Source organism: Aphelocoma coerulescens, chromosome 4 (assembly GCF_041296385.1).
Source record: "Aphelocoma coerulescens isolate FSJ_1873_10779 chromosome 4, UR_Acoe_1.0, whole genome shotgun sequence".
NCBI classification, from domain to species: Eukaryota; Metazoa; Chordata; class Aves; order Passeriformes; family Corvidae; genus Aphelocoma; species Aphelocoma coerulescens.
The window spans coordinates 3,598,427-3,605,764 of record NC_091017.1 but is presented as its reverse complement, the minus strand read 5'-3'; the positions used below and the strand labels follow the sequence as shown (position 1 = coordinate 3,605,764).

The following is a 7,338-nucleotide window of genomic DNA, read 5'->3' as shown; positions in this document are numbered from 1 at the left end:
GTTGAGCCTCAAGCTCTGTGCTCCTGCATGGCCCCATGTCCCTGTTTGTGTGACTGGATGTCAGGTTTGAGAAATGACCTGTCCTTGCACGGTGGCTCAGGGGTATGTGCCATGTTTGGAGATAAAGGCTGGTAAGTGGGAAAAGCTGTTATTAATTAAATATTCCTAAATGGGAGAAACCTGGTTACAGAATGACCTGTTAATGGTGAGAATGGTAGTTGGATAAATAGTTGCAGCAGTGTCACCAGGAACAAGAGGCTGCTTTTTAATTCAAGGAGCAAAATGGAGGCACTTGATAAATTAATGAAAAGATATAGTATTATACTACTGAAAAAAGCAACATGGTGGAATCCACAACATGTCTTGAAAGTTTTGCATAGTACAGGGAAGGAAAACAGGAGTGAGAAAAGTACATAGAATCCAGATTAAGTATCAGTTAGTTTATTATAAGTGAGAAGAATGACAGGCAAAGACATATCTGTGACTGAATTTGTCACTTTTAACAGGACACATTTTGGTTCACAGGAGCTCTTAGTGTGAAGTCAATTGCATGGATATAAATGGGGAAAGACTGGAATTTCTTTGAGTCAAAAGAGGAAAATCTATCACAAATGTATATAAAAAGTGTGGGAAAGGGGAGGGAAAGTGTTCAAAGAACTCTAAAAATAATGAGATCATTTCCAGAAAAGCATAGGATTGAACAAGGACCCCCAAAGACTAGAATGAATGGATTGATGAAGAAAACAGTCATATTTTGGAGATCAAGAAATACAGGGCTAAAACCAGATTTGACAAAAGTAAAACAAAGTTGGATTTTAGAAAGATTATTAAAACTCCCCGGGCATTTTTGGGTCTTTGTTCCTCTGTGTGTGTGGGGCAAGAGGTGAGTTCTGACAGCTCGGTGTTCAGCAGTTTACTTTTCTTCCTTGCCTTGTGGGCATTCTGTTGTTAATGAACTGTTGGGATTTTTGGTTTGTTTTTTCCACTTTCCTCTATTAGTTCATTTTCTGTTGGTGGAAGGGAGTCGTTGAAACTCTTTAGAGGAGACTACTCATGGCATAGTGTCCTCTCTTATGTTTGTCTCAAAATTGAGACACAAGTATATTTTAACCTACATGGAATGAAAAGAAAATAAAATCTGGGACATTATCAAATAGAAAATTAGCAAATCATTCAGAGAGAACTAAATTATCTTCAAAAGTAAAATACTGGGATTTATAAAACGAGGCAATATTTTCTTGGTGACAGGTAACAAGAATTTACATCAAGAACTGAATACAAGATCTGGAGGAAATGGTAGAGATGGAGAAGGACCAGCTGTAAATACCAGAAGGTGCACACCAAGACAGTGAAGAAAAGGCAGATGTTGTTGTAGAGCCCGTCCAGCAAGGTAATTCCACAGAAAAATATTCATACTATTGGAAAAGATTGATGGGATCTCACTTGGGAAGCCATATACAGTCTGAGTCCCCCACAAAGGAAGGATGGGGCTGGAGAGCTGCAGAGGGCCTAGAAGGGAGTGAAGATTAGTAGTAGAAAAGTGCTGCACAGGCTTAGACACAGGGGAGACAGACAGTATTATATAGACATATTAAAAATGCCTCAGAAGTGTGAATACTAGAGGCAGAAGAACAAACAAATATGTTTCAACTAGCTATGTATAAATCGACTCTGAAAATTAGAAGTGGGTTTCGAATCATTAAACGTGGCAAAGTTTGCAGCAGTCCTCAAAAAAGAGCAGTGAAATAATTGCAGAAATTGTCCAAGTCTGAAGTTTGCAGCAACTGAAGGTTTTATATTTTGCCAAGTAATTGTCAATTTCTTGGTTTAGCTTATCTCACTATATATATTTAACCTTTTATGAGTAGTGACTCAAAAATTAAGCTTTTCATCTTCTGAGACTCCTTTTCAGGCCCTGCAGTCAGACATTTATTCATTAAACTCTGTGATGCATTAGAGCTACTTGCCTGCTTTTGGATATCGTGAACCCAAACATTCACCATCGGGTTGTTTACAGTGCCAGCCCTGAATACACATGCAGGAATTACCAGGTGGTTACATTGTTTTAGGTGTGACAGATCTATGGCCTGGTATTCCTGGTTTATTATCTGTTTATGTTAAAACACCTAATTTAGTGCTGGGGGAGTAGACACCTCCGAAGCAATAAGCATCTGTTGCTGTTGTTACTCTGAGCATTTGCAGCCCATAATGTTCTTGTCCCCTTTGGTAGCCAAAGATGAACCAGGGAACAGCACACAAGTGTCAGTGTGGGGGGACCTGGGTGAGGAGGGGGACAGTGTGTGACTACAGAATTAGGGCAGAATTGTCTTCCCAAAAACATCTTTTCCATGGAAGTTCACCTATAAATAATATGAAAATTGGAATTTAAACAACAGTCTAGTATCAAAAAATTTATTTCAGAATGCATGAATTAGTTTTGCATAAGTATATTCCTAAGAAAACCCCAAGCAGCCCTCCCAATAAACCAGGAGTGAATATTGCAATGTTTCAGTCAATGCTTTCTCACCTGCAGTCAGATTTCCACTCAGTTCAGGCTATTTCCTTTCAGCCTTTAAGTTTGAAAAGATTGAGAGTGGTTATATTGACATCTGGTAATTGGTATTCCATAGATAGGAAAGGTGGGCTTGTTAGTGCTCCTTATTGTCACGATCCCCCATCACATTTTACTGTGAGCCCTTATTTTCAGGTACCTTTGTATCTTCAAAATGCATGTGACCTTCCCTCCTTCCCCTACCACTGTCTCCTTTTAGATAAATTTTTCCTGCTATTTCAGCTAAAATAGCCATTTTCTGAAACTGAATTAAGGAAAAATTCTTATTACCCATGCTAATAAAATCACATAAGCATTTAATCCAAATGATCTCATATCCTCTGTATGGTGGAGCAGAGGCTTGAGATCAGAGGAGCAATCTCTTCCTGGGATGAGTTCTTTCCATCTCTGTGAAATTTGCCTATCAAGTCACTCGTCTCTGAAAAATCCCATTTTACGGGCATTTACTAGAAACATATGGATTTTGGTAGCTGAAGTCTCTGAAAATGCCCTGGGCACTAAACCTTCTCCAGAAGTAGAGCTTCTGAGTAAACTGTTGCTGTTACCATCCTTCCCCACTGCAGTTGGTTTTCCTGCAGGGATTGGGACCGTGGAGACCATGACTGACCTTGGCTGTTCATGCTGTCACCAGTTCCTGACTACAGGATGAACCATTCAGGGTCTAATTTTGATAGCATTGGATACCTTTGTTTTTTTTAATTTTATTTTTCTTCTGCAAAATGTTTCTAGGGAAAGGAAGGAGGAGAACAAAAGAGTATTCTGTCTTCCTTCTTTTTTTTTTTTTTTTAAGGAAATTAATTTCCTGTACCATTCTAATCATAATGTTGAACATTATAGAAGAACTTGGTATGACTAGAAAAGAAATGGTGCCCTTTCAGGAGGTACAAGGCCTTTTATTCAGCCCTCTGTTCAGCTATAGAGTGAGGGTAGGTAATTAAATAATGACTAGGTGCTCACTTACCCCCACAGGACACACACATGAAAATACTGCTGCATTCAGAGCACCTTCAGTGTGCACCTGTTCACATTCCACAGCTATGACATCTTTATATGATGTTGTGCCATAACAAATGGGAAGATAACCTCACTTTTCTGCCCATTCATTTTTCTTGTCTTCACCCAAATTATTAAACAGAAAGTGATAAACACAGCAATTTTAGCATTCAATGAAACTACCATTTTTTCTTACTCCATCTTTCTTTGAGGGATATATCTCAAGCTCCAGTTTCTTTATACATGTGGAAAGAATGCAAAGCATAAACCCTTCTGAATCATTTTTTCTAAGCCATTTTGTCATCTTTGTTGTTCTCATCTGCTTGGTTTTCAATTTGTCTTTTTAAAATGTCATGTCTCAAACTGAATCAAGTCAGTCCTGCTGCTGAAGCCTGAACATTGCTGAGCAGAGCAGAAGGATTATTGTGCTGGTTTGACACATACTGTTATTGTTAATATAATCAAGTGTAGCATTTTTCCTTTTTCAGTGTAAGCATCTTACAGGTGAATCTCAAGCAGTTTATGATTTAACTTCTAATAACTGTGTCTGTCTTTGTAGGAGTGTTCCTTGGCCCACATTTCTCATAAGTATTTGCTCTGGGTTCAATATTCACTAGCATTGCAATTTTTTGGACAGTAAAAAAAATATGTATTTTTTAAAGAGTACATATAAAATGCATTAGGCAATGGAAGGCTAAGACAAAATGACTCTGTGGCAGGGAATGTGGCAGGGAATATGCAGAGAATATCACAGAATCACAGGACTTTTTTGTGGCAGCCCAGCAATCCAAAGATATTTTTTTCCTCGTCGTTTAATGAATCTGAAGTACCTTGATTGTCATGGCGAATACAGCCAGCCACGACTGCTGCATTTGAATCACCCTGACACACTACAGTAAAGCTCAGTGCTGTTGCTGTTAATTCAGGGGAGATGAACACAGCAGTGGTGACATCTGAAACAGAAGGGACAGTAGGCACTTTATGGTAGAGTGCAAAAATGTGCTACCAAGATGTCACAGCTACAGATACCACCTCCTGAGGGCTGAAATGGATGTGGAGATCAGCAGCTGAAATAAATTGGAACTACTGCTCTAGATCACTTTTTCACTGCCAAAAATTCTGCCTTTTTAATATATGAGTTCTACAGATGCCATAGTCCATTTCCTGTTTTCTCTCCTGTGACCACATTGACCACATCTTCCCAGAGGGGAAAAAGAATGCTAGAGCTCTTCAAGTCCCTGTTACCTCTCAGCTCAGATTATATACAATTTTAGTAGCTTCTCCACAGATGAGAGAAAAAAAAAAATCAATCTTTTCTGAGCTCCTCAGAGTTCAAAGTGGTAGATCAAGAGTGTGTGCTTGGCAGGGGAAGGTAATGAGACAGTGCTCAGATGTTAAAAATATCAGATCAGAAATATGAGATAACCAGTTATTGACTGCTGCTAATGAAAAAAAGCCTAATATTTACTTGGAGATCAAGCATGTTAAAGAAACATGTTACCTAGAATAAAACAGAATTAGTGCATGAGTCCAGCTGTAAAACATGCTGAGCAGTCCCAGTTCCCACTGTGTGGCAATTCTGCAGTAGCTCTGCTGTGGGCACAGTAATTTCCACACCAGGAATATTTTTGTATGGGCTAAATGTGGCCACATATGGGAGCAGTGGAGAACAACTCCTAGACTTCAAATTCCCTCCCTAATTTATCCCATCGTGGCTTCCATCTGCAGACAATCTGGTCTCATTCCTTACGCCTCATCTGTGCAATCTCCTTCTGCAAGAGAAGTCAAGAGAAGAATGAGAGCAGGTCAAAATCTCAGAATGTGGATGATTTCTGTGAGAGTTGTGGGCACTGAGCACCTGCACGATTGAGCCTCAAGGCACTTACTTCTCCTTCACATTCAGACAAGTTTTCAGTTCCTGAAATGAGACTGAATACTGCATAAAAATGGACGCTCAGGGTTCCTGTTGCTGTAATTCTATTAGGGAAAATGGCTGGAATATGGGGGAAGCCAAATGTTACATTAACACATTAAGTAGTCCTAGCACTATCCAGCTTCCCTTACTTTTCATTGCAAAAGTAATGAGCAGTACTTTTGCAGTTTTCAGCATTGTGGAATGAATGCTAAGACATCCAGTAAATTCTCCACTGGACCATTTCTCTGGGTGAAACTCAGGATAATGATTTTGGCAGAGGAGGAGAATTCTTGAGAGCAAAAGTTCTGCCTAGTGGTGTGCTCAGCTTGATTTCAGTAGGGTAGAAAGTGCATGTGGACTGGGAAAAAGGGCAAGGATGGGGGATTTGACAGCTGGTTTTGGTTCTGTTGTACACAGACATGCAGCACAGTGGAGTTTTGACCTCTGCAACCACAAGAGAAGCCTGGGGAAGTCATGGAAATTCAGCTGAATTATTCTGAAATACATGCAAAGAAATTTCTAATTATTCATTGCAAATGCCCAGCCACTGGATTACATGTGCCAGAGCCTGTGGTCAGTGATGGGAGGGTAAACACTGCTGTGGGAGAAGGGGTAATACATTTCCATCTGAACTGATTACAGAGTTACTGTACACAAAAGACCAGATTAAGGTTTTATAATTTTAGGTGTGGCATGCCCAGTCAAAATTCTACCATCTGATTACAGATAAAATTGTATGATAAAGACAAAAAAAAAAAGAAAAAAGAAGTCTTTGTAAATTGATCTATTTTGATAAGAGTGCAGTTATCCTGATTTTGGTTATGTTAGCCATTTAAACCTCCAGTTTTTGATGGAATTCCATGTAATGTCAATAAACACCCAATGGCAGTTAGGAGGTTCTGAGCCTGGACATATGTTTTCAAATGCAGATATAATGAAATACACTATAAAATAGAAATACTTTCTCTGTCAGTAAAACTGAAGTTGCATATAGTGACAATTTGAGTTACAAATTATGAGTGGAATTTTTTTTTTTTAGATTATGATTTAAATAAATCTTTCACCATTACATTCTGTGTACTTTGAGGAGGGATTATAAAGAAGTAGGAGAAAGTTACAAAATAGAAATTGATAAAAGGCTTATTTAGTGTTTGAGAGTCCTGCCTAAGCAGCTAAAAAAGTCTTTGGAACAGAACCAATCTTTGTGAAAGCTTTATTGATTACACAGAGAAAAGTCCATTTTAAACACTTTCATAGCCCTGTGTTGCCTGAGGAAGCAAAATCTATTACACTTAGATTATGAACTTTTTGTTTATGAACTCAGCTCTCTTAGTGGACAGCAGGAAGAAACTAGCAGTATTATTTCTTCTGTCTATAAAGCAGAGTTATTACAAAGCCCGTATTTTTCCCATGTGTCTACTGCTGCTCTTTTCAAACCATACATAGAGTGAGGTGGTTTGGCACATGCTCCAGCTGGAGCTGGAAAGGCTGGCTCCTGGAAAGGCTGGCTCCTGGAAAGGCTGGCTCCTGGAATGGCTGGCTCCTGGAATGGCTTTCCAGGTCAGGGAGCTTCTCAGGTCCCCACACCTCTGCTGGGTAAGATCTGGGCTGTACTCCCTCATTAGTGTTTGTGTAATTGCTCCAGTTGCTCCAGGCATTTTTCAGGCTCTGTGTTGTTGCGTTGTGTTAGGAGAATGACTCAGATCTATCCACGGTTAAATAAGCTGTGAAATAAGCTGCCCAAACAACTCTCACTCATCAGGGTGATAGTGCTGCTTTACACAAAGAATTTCCACCTCTCTTTGACCTAAGGAAAGGTCTAAGCCAGAAAGATGAGAGAGAAAAGAGTGATGGCTTT

At 39.4% G+C, this 7,338-nt stretch overlaps 1 long non-coding RNA gene across 1 annotated transcript; it reads left to right on the top strand.

The window, feature by feature from the left end:
- The first annotated feature begins 324 nt into the window (after positions 1-324).
- On the top strand, positions 325-6,466 carry LOC138109325 (uncharacterized). Its single transcript, XR_011150404.1, has 3 exons — positions 325-883; positions 1,249-1,390; positions 5,294-6,466. It is a non-coding gene; the product is annotated as an uncharacterized lncRNA (long non-coding RNA).
- The last annotated feature ends 872 nt before the right edge of the window (positions 6,467-7,338 follow it).